The sequence below is a fragment of the Alligator sinensis genome, unplaced genomic scaffold (assembly GCF_000455745.1).
Source record: "Alligator sinensis unplaced genomic scaffold, ASM45574v1 scaffold957_1, whole genome shotgun sequence".
Lineage (NCBI taxonomy): Eukaryota > Metazoa > Chordata > Crocodylia > Alligatoridae > Alligator > Alligator sinensis.
The window spans coordinates 2,584,975-2,607,329 of NW_005842039.1; the positions used below are offsets into that span (position 1 = coordinate 2,584,975).

Here is a 22,355-nt window from a genome sequence, read left to right on the forward strand (position 1 = left end):
ATATTTATGCTCATTCCGTGGTAATCCAATGACATTATCTTCTTTTAATTTCTGATTACATTCTCAAACCTCGACATAAAATGTCCAAATATGTTTCCACAGACACACAGCCAAAAGCTGCCTAAATTGATCTGCAGTGCTACATTTTAATTCATTTTAGTGCATACTTCAGGATTTTTGCCATCATTCAGCAAAGAATTTTTGATGATGCTGTGGGATCAGCAAATAGCTACATCAACCAAATTAGTCCCTCAAGAAATAGATATCTAATTTTTTAAAAGGAAATAAAAGAAACTTTGATATGGATGGCCTTGCTGTCAATTGCTCTCCTTGTACGGTTAAGTTTGTTAACCAGGAGCTACTTAAAAGCCACTTTAACTCTTTTCTATGATCTCTCTTTTAAATGTGCCATCCGGGATTCCCAGGAAACTTCAGAACATTTGAAGTACAGGCCATTCCAAGGTCCCTGTTCCCTGATGTGTGTGCTAGTGGTATGAGTAATTAGGCAGACATAGCAGCTGTAGATAACATCCTTACTGTAAATCTTTTAAGTAACAGTTCCTTCCCAAGCTCACCCCTCTTGCTTCCACAGTTGCTAACACAACTGAATGAACTAAAGCAAAGATTATTTAAAGAGCATCTAGACCCCTCCAGCTCCATGAAATTACAGCACATTTATCCCAGTAAAGGTGCCCTAGATGTTTCTCCTAGATACAATTATGGTTGTCTATTTGCATGTCCTATAGCTTAGTGGAGCATGTGCTGGAGTACACAGGTCAGGTGAGCACTTACAGAAATGTTTCGGGATATGGTGCTGGTTTAAATTGTTCTAATAGCAGTATTGTATTCCTAAATAGTGTAAATCCCTGAAGTGGAGCTTTTTGGCACACACGTTACTTGCATCCCATCTGGAGTCATTACTTAGCCAAAAGCTGGTTATTTATAGTTGCTCAATGACTTGTGGTTGCTCTGACAATTTGGATGATAGTATTTTCCCCTGTGAGGCTGCTGGATATGTACCCAGTTACCAATAGAGATAAATGGATGGTATGCCCCTTGAAGCAATAGTCCTTCATGATAACTTGCTGGCAGTAAAATACATTTATCAGAAGGAAGAGCCAAATTTTAGAGCCAGCAAAGGGTGCTGTTTATGCAGCAGCATTTTCAAAAGTCTCCCCTGCCCCCCACCAGCCCTCCATAAACAAAGGCTGCTGCAAAACACTACATAGCAGAAATGTCTTCTGTAATGCCCCAGGGAGAAAAGCAGAGGCAAAGCACTTTCCATAGGGGCTCCTCAGCTTTGGGAACCAATTTCCTCCTTGGCCAATAAATGCACAGATTTTTTTACTATGTAAGTAGGCTGCAAAGCTTGTTCTTCTCGGCTTTTTAAGACGTGTAAGGTAAGGGTTGTTGATTCTCATATATGTGACAAATGTTATGTTAATCTCAATGAGTAGAAAAGGGGCTCTAGTGTGCATTTTGTAGAATTTATTTCTCTTTCTTTCTATTTTGCATCCTTTAATTTTGTATGGTCAGCTAGAGGCCTGGGATAGGTGCTCTAAATCAATCAAAATACATTAATGTTTCTGTGACTGGGAAATGGGGACACCCTGTCAGAGAAACCATGGGATTTCCCAGTGCAGACAGCTTAAAATGCCCCCAGTACATCTTAGAAAGAATGAGGAATCTTGGATTCTACGAGTGTAAATACCAAGGCCAAAATAACGAAGCCCTCTCAGGAAGAAAGGTGCCCTTTCCTACTAGATTCCTTTTCCATGCAGCTTCTTCCCAGGGTGTGCATTTTTGCCCACTACTATGAATTGATCACTGATCTGATACCTGCCAGTAACAAAATCTGGACTCAAGAAATCAGGTGAAAGATGTTGATGTCCTGTAACCATTGGATGCAGTGGCTATTCATTGGACACTGCAAACATCACTGATAACTTAGTAAGGTGGGTATTGTACCTACTAAAGTGAGTATTGTACCTACTAGAACCGGCTGCCTTGTTTTGTTTATAAGTGAAAGTAGTTTTGTCAGAAAAACTGGCCTGTTTCAAAACTGAAAAATGTTATGTAAAGCTGTTGTCTTTTGGGGTTTTTTAAATAATGTTATTATCAGTACTTTTATTGAAATAGTTGCTAACAGTTGTATTACAATTAAATTTGCTTTTTCCCTATTAAGTAAAGAAAACCTCGAGAAACATTTTGATGTTGTTTAGATAACAATTTTGAATACGTATAGTCTTTAAAAAGTGAAATAAATAAATAAATAAATAAAGGCCTGAGGAAGGGAAGTGTGTACCCAAAAACTGGTCAAATTACTCTCCCAGCTGTACAGCTGGTCCAAAAAAAGATATCACAAAACCCCCTTGCCTGTCCAAAAAAATCAAAAGGTTCTATTTTGAACCTTGTGAAATAGAAACAACTATGATATTTTTCCCTATAGTTTTCTTTAAATATGATAACCAGATCATCTCTAAGGTTGATTTGTGCCTCAGGAATCACCGATTTGGAGATTAATAACAGCAATGGAAAACAGAAGAATATGGAGCATTAAGAATAAAAATAGGCTCCAAATGAAGGCTCCCATGCAAACTGTCACAAAGATCCATGCCATAAAGAAACACGATGTTGACTGCTTCTGATGTGGCATGATGCAGATTTATCTGGAAAAAGAAGAGCTGATAGGCGGCCATTTCTAAGATATGATTCCTGAGGAAGCGTTCTCCTTAAGCAAGGGATACAAAGGGGATAAACAAACAGAGATAACAAAACCATGTTATGTTTATCCCTCAAATGTCACGGTATGCTGAACTCCCTAACAGCTGCAGCAAAATTATGATGAATACAGCAGACAAATATTTTTTTTCATGAGAGTGAACCTTGCTTATTTTTTCATCAAACATTTTCATTTGTTTTGAAATGTTCAGGGGGTTTTAAAACAAAAAAAATGACCTTTATGAGGTCAATAATACTCAAGATTAGAAGAAAGATTGAAGACCATAGTTTTTTAGTGAAAAAGAATAATTTTTCATGAAGAATACTTACTATTGTTTTAACAGTTTTAAACCTGAATACATTTGTCTTCAGTCTATGTAGTCCCCAAAACTAGACTATACATTCCCCACAGATTCAGTGATGCATCAATTGTCATATTGTAGCTCCCTTCAAATGCACCTGGATGTCATTGATTTGAAATATAAATATAATTGCATGCCATCTTATATATGTTTATTTTCCATTTACTTTCATTCATATTTAATCTTCTAAAATGTACACTATATATCAAAGAACAGAAGTGGGTGATGGTTCTTCCTATTCAGGCATAATTCAAATAAACTCTAAATCTATTTCATTTTGGTGATGAGCCATGTTTTCAGGAGGACCTATTAATTTCACCATTTCCCTCTTGCTATTGGCCCTGATTACTCTTCAGATCTGTGCATCTGAAACAATAAAATGTAGGAAAGATTATATGCTGCATTCATCAAGTTTCAGTCCTTCATCCCATTAAAGCAAAGTATGTATGAATGCACCACTGATCATCTTCCTCGCTAAAGGGTGATTGAACGTTACTAGCCCTTTCCTGTCTGAGAGGTCTCAGAACAGGATTCTTGCAAGACTATCTTCCAAAGAAGAACCCATTCTTTCTTTCCATGAAGACCAGTAACCCATGTGATCTGAGCTACTGAAGATTCCCCATCCTGAGATACTGAACTCAATCTCCCACAGAGTCAGTGACTGACTCCCCACAGTTTAAGATGACTGGATTTTCTCTGCTAAAACCTTGTCTCTCCTCTTCCCCTCAGGACCCTTTTCTCCATTCTGGTTCCATGAAAAGTTTGAGAACACAGCAGCTGACAAAGGACAGCTGCTTATCCCTACTGAAACAACCTCCATGTCTCCTTTTGTAACTTCCCAGAACTTCCTTTCAAGAGAAGTAGCAAACCATCTTTAAAATGATATTCCTGGTCATACCTGATTAATGTACCACCAGTCTTCTTATCACCAAATACTCCCCTGGTCTTATGGTCTGCAATTACTATCAATAGAAAACCCAAGAATGTACTTACTAGCTCTTCATGGAAGATATAGAAAGACCCATTCTCTGTGTGTATGCAACTTGCATGTCAAGCCTAATGTAATGAATGGGAGGCTGATGAACTGTAACATGGGGACAGAAGAAGACATCTCAGAGGTTATTGCAATAAGACTAAACAGTTGCACAGATAATAATGTGTACATATTAATGATTTTGCTAAGTGTTTGTATTTATTATTTTAGGTAAAATCAAAATAAAGAAGATGATATTACTGGTTAATAATTATTACTGACTTGCATTTTCGCCACTGAAGGATGAACCTTTTCTTCAACAAGGAACAGAACCTCCTTTGAAACTAAAATAAAATAGATTGAATCATAGTTTATTTTAAACTGTTTAAGACAAGGCTTATTGCCTTATCCTGCATTTGTACTGCATCTAGCACCAGTTACCAGATCCCTAACTGATGATCCAAGGCTTTACCACAACACAAATCAATAGTAAAAATAATCAGGATAAGTAGGAGAATGTATGCATATGTTGCAAGGGATTCCGCTCTATGCCCTGCTTATGGCACTGAAGGTTTCAATACGGCTGGGAAATACTCTGATGAAATAGAATGCTGATTCTATTTTTTATAATTATCTGCTTTGAGTCAATATAATGTATTTACCTGTTTAGTCAATATACAATAGCTGCAGGCTTACAAGAACAATATTAGACACTTGAGATTTGTAGGTCATTTCCTTCCTCATTCCCAAGGGTTAGAGGTGCTTTACTATTGAAATTAAACCTAGTAACTTGGTCAGTATTATTATGATAATTAGTATTAATTATGTATAGTATTAATCTTAACTACAGACCATTTATTTTGAGAATAGGTAAGTCAAGACAGCAAAGACTGTTCCATGTCATAGCATATAAATAGATCTAGCTGAGAACATAACAATAGCTCTGCTGCTGCTGCTATCTCAGAGCCAAGCTGATCCTAATGAAAACAGCGGGTGATTGTTTCTCACTGTCTTTCATGGTGTACAAGAGGGAACCATTGTAATGATACCATCTATTAAAGTGGATGTAACTCAGGGAGGTAAACAGTAATTATTTGACAGGAAGTACAGTCAGGATAGTTTGACTATATTCATAAATAGGCTTTCTCTGTTGGGGCTTGGAGAACAGTACTGCCTCTGTTCCCCAAAGACATGCATAGAAACATTTGTCTCAGGAAGACGCTTTATCGTTGAATGCAGTCATTGGTTTCAATTGTGATGTCATTCCCAGAATTATTAGTTTCTGTGAATGGTAAATCTGAGAATAGTGCTCAAGTGTAGTTCAGCAGTTACTGGGTGTTTTGTTTATTAAATTGCCTTACAGCTGAAACCAAGAGGATGCATTGGTTGCCTAGTAGAGATGACTTTAATTAAAGGCTACACAAAACTGTATTGGACACGTTAGAAAAAAATTGAAGTGGTAAGTTAAGGCAGAAGGTTGCCTATTGAATGTGGACATTAGTGCAGGTATCATTATGTGCTCAGGTATCTTGAGAGGAAATGCAGTCTAATGGACTAGAATGAAGAGCTATAATTACTTACCTCTTCTTTGTTTGTTTCCCCATCTTTAAACTGGGAATTATAATACTAACATGCAGGTCTTTAACTCACAGGGGGTGTATCTACACATACAATTAATACAACAGAATATACTGTGCAGCAAATTTCTGTGCAGTAAACCACTCCCAGGCATGGTGTCTACACATGTGCTTAAGCTCAGTAATTTACTGTGCTGTCTGACAGTACCTGTTTCTGACAGGACTACCCAGCAGTGCAGCAATAGTCTGTTGTGCCCTAATGGCTATGCACATGTAGATGGTGACACTTTACTGTGCAGTAAATTAGTCTACTGCACAATAAAGTGCATGTGTAGATACACCCAGGGAGAATGAATTAGTTTTTGCACAGTTCTTTAAAGATTAAAAATGCTGTAATGATGGATACATGGATTTCAGGAGAAAAAAATGCACAGGTCTTCCTAAAGCCAGAGAAAAGAGCAGCCCTAGGCTCCATGAATTGCATTAGTGAACTCCCTATGTTGATCTAATTAACCTGGGAAGCAGTCAAGGAGTAAGGTGAATGGTGCTGAGACAAAACACTAAGCACGAATACTTATAAAAGAAAAATTCCAAATGTATACTTTGGGGCAAGAAGAGCAGATCTTGTATTGGGAGGGGGGAAGGCATAATGAGTTTTCAGCTACAAACAAAAATAGATCAGACAGACAAGATCCCATATGTTCTTTGTTCAAAGCAGTAGAAGTGTGGGGTTCAGAATAGCAGTGTGTTTTATCAGTCTCTCTCTCTATTTCTGACCTTGAAATTGAAATAGCTCAATAGATGACAACTGTGGTTTGACCCCTCCACAAGTAAAGATGTAAATAGACTTGTAGTAAACACTTAGCTTAAGTTAATGAACTTTCAATTTCTTCTGGCAATAAATGCTAATAAAAGGAAACAATTCTTGATATTTTCTTTCTTGGAATGTAGTGACTGAATTATTGGAGCAATTAAATAAAGATAATGATTTTTCATTCTATAATAATGATTCCAGACAATCTATGCATTCATCAAGGCATCCATGCAACTCTGTAGTATTAGGCTAATTTGTTAAGGAAAAATATTTATCTTCCACAAAGTCTTTGTGGTCCAATGGACTAGTAGTTAAGACGCCTGGGTTCTAGTGCTGGTTCTGCCATTTTGTCTACCTCAGTTTCTCAACCTGTAAAATTATGTGATATTTACATATTTAATGTGTTTTGAGATCTATGACAGAAAAAGACCTGTCTTTTTTTTAATCTTCTCATATTCTTCCTCCTTATGCATACTTTTCATTCTCAGTCCTGCCTGATGAGACTGTTCCAATCCTTATAGAATATTTAAAGATTCAATGGGCCAGACAGAAAGAAAGAAAGAGAACACAAGATTGGAGACCTGGGTTGAAGCCCCCGTTCCAAGGATTACTTCTTTCTCAAGGAAAATACTTAAACTCCTAACTCCAGATGAATGATCAGGGCTGTGGGTCTCAGCAAGGGGGGAAGTATCTCCCCAGAATATCTCAGAACCTTGTGTTCAGTATTCACTAGTTTAGGCAGGCCCAGATCATATAGCTGGTTTTTATGGCTCAAATTCTTACAGTCTGGATACATGCAAATTTGGAGCTATATCAAGAGGGGAGCATTTCAAAAGGGCATCAGCTGGTACATTCCAACTCTTATGCATGGAGAGGCAGGAACAATACAAGCGTGGCAAAACCATTTCAACTTCAACACTGCTTCATGCATTTAACCCCTCCATGCAGTGTATGGAGAGGCAACATGCCTAATTCAAGGCTGTGGATTTCATTAGGGGGTGAGGCATTAGGTATTACAACACTGAGTCTAAGTCCCCTTTGTGGATCTAGTCTTAAATGTATTTACTTTGAAGTCCTAAAGAATAATTTAATATGATCAGTGTAAAATATTCAGAAGATTATTTCCATTCTTTCCTCCTCAGCAGGATCCTCCTTCTCCCTATTAGACAGATTATCTGGAAGCAAACAGATTTTGGCTTTGGACTGCTGATGTTTTTTCTTTAGGTACAGTTAAGATAACAGCTTGTATAATAACCTGGAATTGGTAATTGGGCCTCTTTTCTCAGGTGTATTACTTATTGATAGGGAGCTTGTCAGTTTCTTTTCAACTACTCTCACTCAATGCGTATTAAAAGTTGGATGTCTGTCAGCAATGAAGGTTTGAAGAAAATATAAAGTTTGTGAATATGGTGAAGTTCAGGAATATCTTACTGAAGTGAAGGCTTGCATTAAAATGTACCTTGAGAAGAAGTATGGAAAATTTCCAATACGTAGCTTCTGATACTATAAAAATAAGAAAAAATACTTCACTCCTGTTTCCAGTTACTGCTACAATACGGTTATATGGCTTGCAAAAGACTACCTACACAGGTGTGTAGTTTCACATAAATGAGTACCTGCATCCCTATTCACCAGAGCACTTCAACAAATGCTAAAAATTAAGTTAAGCTTGGCTGATTTGGTGACTTAAGTAGTGAAAGTAGAGAAAATAAAAAACAGCATCTTAAATGAAGGGTAAGTGTGGATGGATTCTGCTGTTGATACGTAATCCTAATATGCATTAGCAACTTTTCTATATAAATAACTGCTGAACATACATTAAGCCTCATAATACACCCCTGAAGAGGTAACTTAGCAATAATTCTGCAGATAAGAATATCAGGACTGCTAAAGTTTTAGACTTCCATTCTCTAAAGTGCTCAGGTCTTTGTTTCCAGTAGGAGTTATTATGTGTAGATCCCCTTGATAACAACTAAACAATAAGTGCATAATGGGTATGAAAAGCAGCCCTTGAGTGCCTTAAACTGGGAACACATAAGCTTGTTCATCCAAAATTAGAAGACGGTTCTGAAAATTGAGCTTAAATGGCTCCCCTGAGTGACAGATCCAGGTCATGAACCCAGGAATCTTGACATACAGCCTTGTGCTAATATGAATTAATGTCCAGTTCAAGACAACATCCCTATTCCATAAGCATCTATTAATTTTAAGTATGTAAATGCATGATTGAAATTAAGCATTCAATCAGTTACTTTTGTGAATGGATGCCTTAACCACCAGAGTAAGCATTCAGGGAATATCAATGTATGACTTTTATAAATCCAATCAATTTACACAGCTCTTATGTCAGTCTTTAATGTAAAACAAAATAAAAATGTAAAAATATCCCCCGGGTGGTTCAGGAAGGGCAGGCCTTTTCCTTGGGTCAGTTGCTGTGTGCAAATTCTGAGTTAATGGTAGCTATAATATTTCAAAGGCAGTCATGCAAAATTAAATAGATACAATCAATTGGAATAATACACAGAGCTATGCAGTTCATGGGGCTAAATCAGGTGGCTCCCTGAAGAAGAAAATCAAGAACAGAATATTAGCAGGCTTCATAATTTATGAAGTTTTGCACGACAAAGTGACTTTTTCCAAAGGGTTGAAAAGCAGAGACATCTGAATATTCCCAGTGCCTCACAATAAACAGAACTAAATTTATTTCAAAGTATGTTTGGCAGTAGTGCAGGAATTATTATTTCATTTGTAATGAAAAAGGCATTTTATCATTACACAGCCTTCATGATACGATTGGACCGTGTTCCATTTCATCATCACCTGTCTATAGTAAACATACAAGAATGAATTGTTCTTAGTCCAGAAAGTAAATCTCTATCAAATGATATGCCAGGTGCAGAAGTTACACTTATTGCATGGTAAACACACAGAAAGCACTCCACAGCCATAACCAAACAGGCAGGGCACACAGAGCACTGTAAAAATGGCAGATTCCACTCTGGGATAACCCTGGATGGATATGGTATCCTATTTCAGCATTGTAGGTTAGAGTGCCGTAACAAACATCTGTACCACATCTGTTCCATTGCAACTCATGGGAGGTCACATTCCTCTGATATCCCATGGAACATTGCAGTACCCCACTCACCCCCCACTCACAGGGCGGCAGTCTAACCTAAGCCAGAGCTCATCTCCTCTGCCCAAGTGCCAGGCTGGCCTTTGCCTAAGCTCTCAATGACCCAAGGTGGTGAAGCCCATGTTTCCAAACCCCACCCCCACCTTGTTCTTTCCGGCCAGCTATGAGCCACTGTCTGATATTATCACTCCATGTGTGGATTCATTCCATCTACCCCATCTGGGCATTTGTAAAGATTGCAGCTTTGAATTAAGTGTTGTGCTGTTTGCTGAATATCACATTCATGCAGGGGGCTGTGAAGATGTTCATCTTGTACAATGTTGTTTTGAAGCGTCCATATCTCAGTCTGTTCATCTTGACCCATGCTTCCTTGTCAAGGTCATGCCCAATGGGGAACTTGTTCAATGTTGGTATAAAATGCTGTAGGAATAGATTTCAGGCCAAATTAGTCTGAACAGCAATTTCATTTCCATTTACCCTACCCCTTCTCTAAATCTAGTGCAATACACAAGGCCGCAGTACCTGGCCTGCCGGGCTTTCCGCAAGCCCAGAAACCTGGCAGCAGGGGAGTGGTTAGGGTCTATTTTCTTATGTAAATTGGTCTAATGCCCTAGTGTGCAAAGAATACATATATGTGTAAATTGTGCATTCTGTTGTGAGTCTCTGTTTGCTGTTAAGTATGGTGTTGAGCTTTTTTGTGCAACAACTTCTAGACCATACAGGAGCATAGTAATCTGCTGGGACATATACAATTGCAAGTGCGGTAGTTCTGAGCACTTTAAAGGTAACACCCCATGTTGTGCTGGCTAAACATCTTAAGGTAGCTTCCCATGGAGAGATGTTACTGCTGGCCTTCTGATTGTGATGCTTATAGGTGAGGGAATGGTCTAATGTGACTCCTTGGTAGCCTGAGGTATGCTCATAGGGAAGGATGTGGTTGCCTACTCTGAATTTCAGGTGTTCTTGGCTTGATGATTGTCCACGTGGAAGACTGAACACACACATGCATGCACACACACACACACACAGAGTTGGTGGGCACAGGTACACTGTGTAAGCATGCAGGGAACAGCCAGCTGATGGCTCATGGCCATGACAAGCCACTGCTACATCAGGTCCAGGTGGGCAGCTGTGATGTCCTCACCAGCCAGTCAGGGGTGGCTCAGGCATTTGGCTCTGCCTGGGAGTCTTCAGCAGCCTGAGGAACCCACAAGGCATGCTGGGAAACATGAGAGCTCCCCCTACCTGCCATGCTCAGGCTGTGCAGACAGGCTTTGCTTGTTCTGCTTGCTCCTAACCTAACCTTGGATGCTTAGAGTAAAGTTCAAAAGTTAGAGGACTTCTGCCTTGGCCCTCTTGAATGCCTGTACTTAGCCTATGAGACTTGAAAGACTGAATTATCAGCAGCAGAAATTTTGACCAGATGAAAAGAGACACAAACCTGACCTAGCCATAGACTAAATTGGCAACTTACCATAAGTGTTATGGGCCATAGACAAAGAAGTAGATTGCATCTATCATCATCTTTATTGCAGAAGGGAGACTACAAATCCCAATCCTCCATTTCTATGCAGGATTACACCATGCTGGGATTTCTAATCTGAACAGGTAACACAGCAACATTAAAGACAAAATGTGCTTGCAAGACATTTTGTGGAATGCAACGAGCCTCATGTGTCCTGTTGCCTGAACTCTGGCTACATCTGATTTATGCCTATTAATAATTAGCACTGTCATCATTGCAGAAATTTAAAATTTCAGTTGGGATCTTACTTTTTCCTCCTTATACTCTAAAAGGCATATTAGAAAGGCTGCTCCACTTGATGTAAGACAATCTGGAGCTACTAAGCTATTGTCACATCAACTCAAGGGAATCTACCTCTTTCCTTGTAAAGTAATTCAGTTGATGTATTGCTGCAGGGAACTGTACAGTTCAGGTAACTCTCGAAGGCAGCATATCTAAATAATGTCAGAGAGGCTGCGCATATCCTATGCCTGAAAGGGCTACTTGCATCAGCAATCTCTTTTTTTTTTAAACTATCATTACTTCATTTTTATTGTAACCCAATTACACAAAATAGTCATGGGGAAGCAAAGTTTGGTTTATTATTGTGATGTTACAGTTGTTGCAATAAAAGATCCCTCCTGCAAAAATCCTTGTCTCTTGCATATTTAGTGAACAAAATTTGGGCTTGCTACAGAAACAATGACTGGATTTTCAGTAATGATACTACATCAGAATATCTATCACATCTCTTTGGATTACTTTACAATATTTTTGTAATTATGATAATGAAGGCAGGCTTATGGACTTCTAAAAAGACATATAAGAGACTCTGCTATTTCCAAAATTGAAGAAAGGAAGGATTTGAGAATAAAGAAGTAGATACTAGAAAATATGGCAGTAGTTGGTTTTTCCTTCCTCCCTCATTAAGACTGTCAGTACAGTCCAGCTCTTAAGCCAGTCATGGTCTGCCTGACCCTAGATATCAGGCTAGCATGGTTTAGGCCAGTGTTTCCCAAACTTTCCTTAGCATGACTCCATTCATGACCCCATTTCCTCAGCATGGCCCCTTGATCCCACCTCACAGCCCTTTGCGGGGGGCCCCTCACTCCCCACCCACAGCTCCCTAACACTGCCAGTGCCCCTCACTCCCAACCCACAGCCCCTCACCCTCCTAGGTGCCCCAGGGGCAGGGCTCATAGCCCCATGCCCCCCCCCAACCCCCAGCAGCATCTGAGCCCCGGCTGCTGCCCATGGCATGGGAGGCAGCAGCTGCTGCAGATGGAGCAGAGCATGGAGCCCAGCTCCCCCATCCCCTCCCCCACAGGTGGCTGGGCCACCTGTGGGGAGGTGGGGAGAGTGGAGGATATGGCCTGCCCACTGCAGGCTTGGGGCTTCCCACCCTGCTGCCCTCCCCACTGGGGCTTCCTGGCCCAGACGGAGGAACCCAGTATGGGAGGGAGCACCACACTGCCATGACCACCAAACTGAGGTGCACCCTGCCTGCCTGGTAGCAGCAGGGGCACAACTCCGTGCAACCACTGCTGCACCTCACCTTGGCAGCCAGGGTGGCATGGTGCTCCCACCCATGCCAGGTCCTGCTCACTTGGCCACAGCGATGGCTCCTGCCCGGAACTGGTCCAGCCCAACTGCAGCCCCACTCCTCACTGTGGGCATAGAAATCTTGGGGGGAGAACATGCCCCCTCTGCTGCATCACCTTGCCTCCCTGCTCCCCACCACTGCCACATCGCTTCTGCTCTCCCACCCCCCTCCCACCACATGACCTGTGGGACCCATCTTGCCCCTCCAACATGTCTCCTGTGCCCCCCAGATCCCTGTTTATCATAACCGCATCCACTGATGTTGTGACCACATTTGGAGTTGTGACCCACAGTTTGAGAACTGCTGGTTAGGCAGTCAGAAGGCAGGGTAGATATGTACCTTTATAGACTAACAAAATGATATATACAGAGAGAGCATGAGATTTCACTTCATCAAATGCTGTGAAAGGGCAGCATATAGACGAGCATAAAGTGAAGTGAGTGATCAGAATACAACAGGTAAGAAAGAAGGAGGGAGGGGAAGAAATGAAGGGGGGGCGGTGTTGTGAAAGGCATACAAGCAAAGAACTCATCGGAAAAAAGGGGTCACAAAAGTTAATGGAGGTAATGAGATAAGAATCAATAGTCCCAGGGTTAAACAAGGTCAGTTTCCATAGTCAATGATGGCCACAATGATCTGGTTAGCATCATGACAGGGCACCTCTGTCTCTCTACCGAAGTCACGAGGTACTCATTTGTAGTTGGGCTGACTAATGATGGCTTTCAGCACAAGTCCAGAGTGAGGTTTAATCTGACGCCTTCTGACCTGTAGACAGACACCTCCTCTACTCTACCATCACATCATTTTAAACAAAGTATCAAAAAGTGATTCTTTTAATTAATTATGAGAGCTTTCTTTAAAAGAAGTTCAGACAGCTAACAGAGAAATGACATAGAGATGCAGTAGAGAAAGAAAGCAAAAGTCGGCATTTAGTGCCCAGTCATTGGTGGTAATGGTGTTTGAAAATTAAAGGGAGAAAGGATGGATGGCAGGGTAGAAGACTAAGGTGAGTCAGAACATATATTAGTTCTAAGTAGGAGGCAGTAGTAAGGCTGGGGAAAATCAAATGGGTTTAGAGAGACTCAGTGGCTCTGAAGAAAAGGAAGTGAGAACTGTAAGTTGATTCAGTAAATATAGAACCAAAATAAAAAGAGAGACCTGTTCCCATCAACATAACCCTCTCCCAAGATTACAAAGAGTTGGAGAAGGTGGAAGTAAAAGATGGATATCCACTATTAAGTCTTCCAATATTGTTATGAGTGTATTAGAACAAGGCAAATTAGACTGTAGACTGTTACTTCAGGCCAGCCATATTCTTGATAAGTAAGATCTAATTTGTCACGTAGTTCAAATGATTTCACTGGAACTGCTCACCAAGAGTGTGATCCAAAGTCCTTTGTGATCTAGGAAAGATTTCCTCTAGCTGCAATAGAGATGTAATCAGGTCCCAAGTAAGGAATTACTCAGCATGATAAGGGTGCCAGAATATGATCCTTAGTTTGTGAGCATTTGGGGGACCAGGTCATTTTATGTTTTTGTACAGCTCCAGATACAATGACACCCTGATCCAGATTGGTGTCTTTGTGCACTACCAGAAATCAATAATAATTGCATTACTGTTGTTCTAAATGAAAATCAGTGCTATTAAGCTTTCATTTGGCAAAGGATTTGTGCACATGGTTAAATCCCATTACCCCCATTTAAATGCTTTACTGAATGTGGACTGATTTAAGTGTGTGCTTCAAGTGAAGTATGTCCTTAAGTTCTTTGATAAATTAGGGTCTAAGAGTTGGATTTTGTACGTTCTTACTGAGATGAGGACATTTTAAGAAAACTTGCAAACAAGAATATGTAACTGAATCATTACAAATCTGATTAATCCACTAAAGTCCTCATTGAATATGAAAACTTTAACTTCTACTTATGAACTGCCACAAAAGTCTATTCAAAAGTGTCCAAGACAAATGGTCCATAGGATAGCATGGTTAAGACACACCCATTTCTATATTCACTGGCACACAAGAGGATGATGTGATTAGCTTCATATGCAACCACTTTTAACTCCACACCTCAAATGACTGGGGGTACCCATATACTTATGGCTTAACTGATATAAGCTTTCACATGAGCCCAGTGCAGAACTTGAATCCATGCCATAGCAAGACTCCTTAAATACTGTGCTGCAATAACCCAATTACAACATGTAGAGTGATTTGATATTACCATCTTCATTGTTTTACTTGGACCCAGGAATGGATATTTGAAAGGATGAGAAAGATGGTCATGGGGAAATAGTTCTGGTAATGTCACCAAAATGTGGGAATTTAGAGAAATGGGTAGGGCAGGGTCTGGGTAGGGCTAGGTCTTGAAAAAAGGCAAGGTAGTGTGGGCAGATAAGTTGTATGAGGTCCTTTAGATTTATTCTCTCCTTTTTAATGCCTTTTTGTTCTCATTGAACTACACATACACAACTCTAAGCCTCCCTTCTCTTTGTAATGATTGTTTTCCCTAAATTAGCATGTATAGCAGATCCTAAAGATGAAAGCTAACTTTAGTTTAGTATATTTCCACTGCAATAAAAAACCTGTAGGTGCCCTGCCAGTGCCAGCTACTGAAATCATCAGCTCCAAGTTAGGTCTCCAGTTCCCTCATACAGTGCTTGGGAATAGGTAGACTTCTAAATAAAGGATCCTTAGGAATAGCTTAGAGAGGCACCTATGGCAACAAGGAATGAACTGAAGAATGAAGGTGCAGAGTTTAGACACCTTATCTGGTGTGCCTGGTTGGAGATGGGCATTTCTGTCTGGCAAGCCTCTACTAGGATCCTCAACTGTTAACCTTCAAGATAGAGAATGAGAAACCCAAGAATAACTTCATGTTTTTAGAGCACTTGACTGGGACACTGGAAACATGGGTTCAAATCACACTTCATCTGCTTGATTCTGAATTATCCTATGTGACTTCTTTCATGACTGGGCTATTCTGGAGGAGTTTCCCCTCTGTCTCTCCTGTCAAAGGTTTTTTGTATAAAGAATTAAACCTTAATTCAGACAGACAGAGAGGTTGGTTCTACAACCCTGTGTCTATATCATCTGTGTGGGGGAGAAGTCTCTACAAACTGGAACATCTCTCACTGAAAAGGTGGAGAGAAATCCACTCCCAAAAAACACAGTTCCTTAATGTGTAGGTCACACATGCACACAGACACTTATACACATATGTATATCCCCAGCTGCTTTTTGTTTTAGGCAGGGTCTGATTTTTGTTTAAGGCAGGGCCCTGCTGATTCTGGCCCTGTATCTTTGAGAAACTTGATTTAGAGACTCTGGAGCTTTAGCATGAAAGAACTCCTTGAGGCTTTTCAATTACAGGGTGTCATCAGTACTAGGTGGATTTGCACATGTCAACTAGCATATACTTGGGCATTAAAAAAACCGAGGTGCCTATTGGGTAAGGAACAGCTAAGCAGTGATTCTGAGGATGTCATTGGCAAGTAAGTGTACTCACATGCCTAAAAAGTCAGAAGGCAATCTATGTACTTTTGGAGAAGAGAACCCACCCAGCTTGATGTCTAATGGTAATGGCAGCCATATTTCTCTGGCATGCTGATGCCAAATTATAAAATGTTTTCTAGTACAAGAAAATTATATCCCCAAATTTATAAACCTCTTCAAATCCATCTACATCTTCTAGTGTAAGTAGACTCTGTTCCTTTGAAGTCACTAAGCAGCTGAGGGCCTTGTAACTTTTATGACCCATTGGATTCTGACTGCATCTTTCTCTTTATGCTGATAATTAAAATAAAGAAAAAATATGTTTTGATTTACACATGCCCCATCTGTGTCCAATCACATAGACATGTATCCTTTTAAATATACCAAGCCAGGTATTTTATTGACTGAAACTTCATTACAAGAAAGTTCAATTGACACCTTTGCAGTAAGTGAAGTAATTAGCAACGTTGGAGCCTGGACAGCAGAGCGGTATTGATATTAGTGAATCTCAGGTTACTGTGTTCTGCAGGGTGGGTGATAATATTGCAAACACATTGTAAAGGGCATTGGAAAATCTCTCTGATTTTTAGCTGCCAGTTCTTTAGATTAGGAAATATATTTAAATTAGAGAGACAGTCCTCTCTAGCAAGTTAAAGAGAATAATCTTCAAAGGACAGAAGCATTAAAAATACCTGAGGTGACAGAAAAAAACCCCATCATTGTATCTGATGTGTAATATTTGATTGTCTTGCTCTCTTCAGGCAAAATGAATATATATATAGGCCAGAGAGCGGTAGGCAGAAATCTTTTTATATCCATTAGGCAAAAGGATAACTATTTTTTTTCTTGAAGATAACAATGAATATATATTGAGCTCCAAATGGTTATGGGCCAAGAACCAGCCTCTGGAATAACTGCTCATTCAAAACCTTCATTTGATCAGGAGCTGTGATCTGAGTTACCCCCAGGCATTTCAGAATATATATTTCAGAATCACTAGTAAAGAGTTTAATGACAAAAAGGTTAATTTGATTAGCAGACCAACTTAAAATTTACATGGTATGGCAGTGCTTAGCACTGATCTGTGTGCTTATATCTCAGCATTTCATAGAAAGACAGGCTTTAGAAATATGGGGCCAGGTCCTACCCTCCTCTTAAGTGTCTAAAGCTATTGTTATATGTTACCCATCTCAGATGTTAAATGTGCTTAAGACAGAAACATCTGCAAAATTAAGGCAGGAGAAGATGAGCCATGTGAACTTTGAGCATCTCCAAGTTATACATCTTCAGGTGAGGAGTATCCCCAGCTGGTCTTTGCACCTCATGTTGCGATAACATCAGTCAGCTCCATAGAGCCAATATGAGTAGTTTACCCCCCATTGGGCATGTCTACATGTGAATTTATGCCAGCTTAAATTTACTGCACAGTAAGTTAAGTGCAGTAAGCAGGAATAGGCCGGCATCTACATATACAGGCATTAAAGCATATTAACATTGTATGTGGACTGACTTGGGACTAAAGTTAGTCCCAGGTCAGTCCACACACACAGTATTACTGTGCAGTAAGGTGTCTACATGAGTGTTACTGAACAATAATTAATAGGGTGTAAATTTGATACCTGAATGATACACGTATCAAATTTACACTCAAGTCAGCATAAGTCACCATATTTATTGTGCAGGATGAGCATGAACATGTAGACACATGTCCATACTATGCAGTAATTTTGATTACTGCTCAGTAAATATGCACATGTAGATATGCCCATTGTGCATGATCTACCCTTCTGAACTCTACTGTCCTCAACTGATGAACTGACAGGGAGCTGTGGAGCCAGTGGCAGCAGAGAAGTCACAGAGGAGACAGGCAGGCACAGGAAAGCAGCCATGGGGGGAGCCATGGACAAGCCATGGGAGAGAGGGAAGCCATAGGAGAGCCACAGAGGAGCTTCAGAAGAGGGGGCAGCCACCAGAGAGATGGGCACTCATGGGGCAGACTTGGCAGCTCTTACCCATGCCCCTGCTCACTAGACTGCTCACAGCATGTGAGCAGTCTTTAATACCATACAACATTCTGTAGTTAGCACATGCAAATTTAACAGGTAACATCACCCTAAGAAATACTTAGGCATCTAAATGTGAACCTATTCTACCCTGTCTTAAACTATGACCAACATTTTAACATAATTAGGAAGGCCCTCCTCCTCAATATCATTTTTGTATTATAATCTTAAAACTAAAATGAGTGTGTGCTACAAAAGTCTATATATTAACTGTTTTTTTCAAGGACTCAGGCAAGGTGGATTAAGAGTTCACGCTCAAGGCCAGACCTTTCTCCAATTATTACAGGGTTGTTGGTTGTAGCCATGCTGGTCTAAGGACATAGGCAGGCAAGGTCCTTTGGGTAGATGTGATATCTTATGTGTTCTCCAATGTATCTTGCAGAGCTTCCTTATGACTGATGAAGGGGGTCTTTGTGCTCAAAAGCTTGCAAAGAACTTTTCCCCAACTATTTAGTTGGTCTAATAAAAGCTAGTGCACTTACTCAGATTTTACATCAAAATCTACATAGCTCAACTAATCTCAGTCAACTATGCATACTTGGAAATTGCCCAGTATAGCTAGGTAGTCATCTTACTCTCATTCACCCTGGGAAGGTACATCAATTCCATACAAGTCCTAAAATCTTACTAAGAGAAAAATCACATCTAGTGAATGTTTGACAAAGGAGAGGAGAATCTGTCTTATCTTTTATCCCAATAACATTGTGGTTGTGTTACTTAGACATTTTTGGGATGTAATAGAGTTTGGATGGCCTTATTTATCTAAGCACAACTTAGATGCATAATAGGTAAAATAGAATCTAGTCCTAAATGTTATCCTATTCTACCCTGCTGCCATCCATAAACAGACATTGATAGGAAAAAAAAGTAGGTCTTCTTCCTAGTTGCTGATTTTTGTGACTTAGTCTAAAGGGTAAGATAAAAACATTACACAAGTAATGAGTTTTCCTAGGCTCCAGCATGTCCTTTTACTGGAGCAGGATGGAAAATGTTCTGGCCTCTGGCGCTTAAACATTTCCAAAGGCTCACATGCAGGAAGGCTGATATGTACAAGTTTCCCTGAAAGAAATAAAAATTAAGGTAACTAAAAGTGAATCAATCAAAGTGGCAGATTTAGGCTGGCCTTCTATTCTGCCCATTGCTAAGAGCTTGAGTCAGATCCTCTCCAAGGTCCTGAACGCCCAGTTGCCCTGGACTGTCCGGAGTGCTGAAATCCTTCAATAAAAGGTTGCAGTCATCTCTTAGGATTTCACCGAAATGCTGAAGTTCTTGTATCTGGCTATTGCCCTCATTTTATTGTTTCTGATTTTAAGCCTTGCTTGACACAGGCACAAGAGTCTAAAAAGCACTCATTCAGTTGAGATTTGAGGTAAAGACAGTTTTGTGCTTCTCTGTGCAGTAACTAAGAAACTTGATGTAGCAGGTAATATTCCCTCCCCTGGCCTCTCTTCAGAGAGAATATTATGAAACCGGTGGCCTTTCCAAAGGTCTTACTGTGTTGTAGTCTCAAGAACTTAATCATTATTACCACAGCTGGCTGCCATTTTAAATTGTGCATAGTACAAGTGAAGCCTGCACCCTTTCATTTAAAGGTGTGATAGGGTTCTCAGTCCAAATAATCACAGTTCCTGACATGCCACACATGCATGGCAGGAGACACAATTTTGGGATCAAGGCTGAGATCCCAATAGCACCATTGCTGCTTGCCAGTGAAGAGGAAGCCTGGACTCTCCATGCACTAGCAGGTTGAAAGTGGGGTACCCACATATGGTGCCAACAATCAGCAAATATGGGCTCTGCTAGAGAGTTCTAGGACCTGCTTGAGACTCATGGCTGTCTGGGGACTCGGGCCAACTATCAGCTGATTGTCAGTCCCAGAACCTGGACAGTCCCAGCTCTGGTTCCCAATGGCTGTCAGGGCAGACAGTAGACTAATTTCCAAAACCCTACACTGGTCAGTTATGCCCAAGATGCCCAGCATAGCATTTAAAGTCCCTGAGGAGGAAGCCAAAGGCTCCTTCTGCCCTCCTGCCAGGAGTCTTTTCTCCCTGAGCTGGGCAACATAGCCAGTGCTGCCTGACACTGGGTTTAATGTCCTGGACACTGGCACCCTTCCCCTCCCTTCTCCTTCCCCCACCACCTCTGATAGATGTAACAATCAGCTCTTTGTTGGTCCTGGGTCTGTTCCAAACCCCAGTGTGGTCTGGGCCCCAGGACTGACAATCACCTGATTCTCACCCCCTGCCACACATGACATTGAAGGTGCCATATAACAGAGTCATACAAAGCTTCTACACTTTATGGGGACCGTTTTTAAGGCTCATTGGTGCCTTAAACTGAGCGCGCATGTAGCACCCTTCCTATATATTCCGTGATCAACACAATCGCAGCATAAATGTGACAGATGGAGGGGGCCTTCAGTGTGCTGACTTCTGATTTGCTGTGCACTGAAAGTGCATTTAGAAGGATGGCTATATCGTGAGCATATGTTGCACTGTGACCAGCAGTTTTCAGTAGTCATCATCATTGCACTATTTGGATAAAGATCGTGGAAAGGTGCGTTCAGCCTCTGAGATTACACAAGTGGCTCAGTAAATATATTTAGGGGTTGTTTTGAAACACTTCCGAGCAGCCCACTTCTGGACTGAATGCCTCGCCCAGGAACCCAGAGTGTTTGCAAACATCACCAAGTTCCAGAGATTCCTAGACGCCAAAAAAGACGTCTGCAATTTGCAGGGCTTAATGATACACAAACCCTTTTGCATGTTCCTATAAAAATGCTTCCCCCGCGGCCATGTGCCTGGCGGGGTGTTCTTTCAGACCCTGTTTGTATCCTTAATAAAGCATTAGATTTAATTTTCCATTTCACCACGTCGGAACGAGCATGGGATCAGTTTGGCTTTGAAAATTAGACTCTCGCCTCCTCCCAGCCTACATCACATTTCATTTCCATCAGGATAGCCTGTCTTGAATCATTCAGGCTGTAACATTTAAAGGGCTCGGAAACAACCAGCCACCACGCAGGGAAAGAAGACAAACAGAAAATTAGCGAGTTCCTAATACTGATTTAGTGTTTCATGCCTTTAGCTTGGGGAAAGCAAGGCAAGTCCTGGCTCGCTGCGCTGGAGAGCTGAGAGCTGTCCCTGGGAAGAAGGCGCTCGGATGCTGTGAGTTCCCCAGCGCTAGCTAGCTCCCGAGCTGCGATATTGCAATGGTTCAGTGCCTTCCCATGGCAGATCTCATTTTACTTTTTAATACTCATACGGACACACTGATACGGACACGGCCAACTGCCTGCATGCCCTTATCTGTTAAAGGTACGAACACCCGTCCAGTTAAATCAATTCAGTTCAGTTTGGTAAGTGCCTTTTAGCGGTTTGTGTGCATGGAGACTGGCTCTCTGTTTTGCTTTCTTCTGTGTCTTTCTTACTCCCTGTTCTTCCCATCTTTAATTATTGTTTGCTGTTAACAGTCTCCAGTATAACGGATGTTTTACTATATACTCTATTGCATGCCCCTTTACCCCCTCCCTCCCCCCCCCCAAAAAAAATCATTCAAATCAGCTGTCCGAAGGCTTCAATGCTGTGATGGACTTTAATGCACATGGAAGACTAAATATGTAGAATAATATAAGAGCCCCAAAGTACTCTGCTCCAGGAACAACTCCATGTGTATCTCTAGTGCTCAAAGCTGGGAAGGTCAGAGGCTGCAATAGTTTGCAGAAATACCATGAATACAGTGCTACAGGTACTACACTGGGACCCCCTTTGGACATCTCTAGCAAAGGATATGGTGCTTTGGCTCAGGCTCGTTGAAGGGTCTGTCTCTCTGATGTGGGGTACCTAGAGGAACAATCAGACAATAAACAGGAAGCATTTAGATCAAGTGTGCATTTTCAGGTTGTTATTTCTTCACCCATCCCCAGAGTCTCTGGCCTAAAATCCCCTTCTGTATCAGCAAGATGCTTACACTACACCTGCTGTGTTTGGGGATAAATCAGCCATCGCCTGATTTTCTAAAGGAAAAGAAAACAATCAGGAAGTATCCCCGAGTCGTTGTTCTAATCTAAACTGTAAGGGATGGTTCCTGCCAGTTCTGCCTCTTTCCC

The 22,355-nt window shown here is 40.9% G+C and overlaps 2 long non-coding RNA genes across 2 annotated transcripts in view; both read right to left on the reverse strand.

Annotated features, from left to right (window-relative positions):
- Window positions 1-9,126: 9,126 nt before the first annotated feature.
- LOC112550123 lies at window positions 9,127-12,287 on the reverse strand. The gene is made up of 2 exons (XR_003093783.1): window positions 11,058-12,287; window positions 9,127-10,003 (listed from the first exon to the last, which is right to left on the reverse strand). It is a non-coding gene; the product is annotated as an uncharacterized LOC112550123 (long non-coding RNA).
- A 9,010-nt stretch (window positions 12,288-21,297) lies between these two features.
- Window positions 21,298-22,355, reverse strand: part of LOC112550122 — an 8,676-nt gene continuing 7,618 nt past the window's right edge. The window contains exon 3 of the long non-coding RNA XR_003093782.1: window positions 21,298-22,089. This is a non-coding gene — a long non-coding RNA (uncharacterized LOC112550122). The remainder of the gene's footprint in view (window positions 22,090-22,355) is intronic.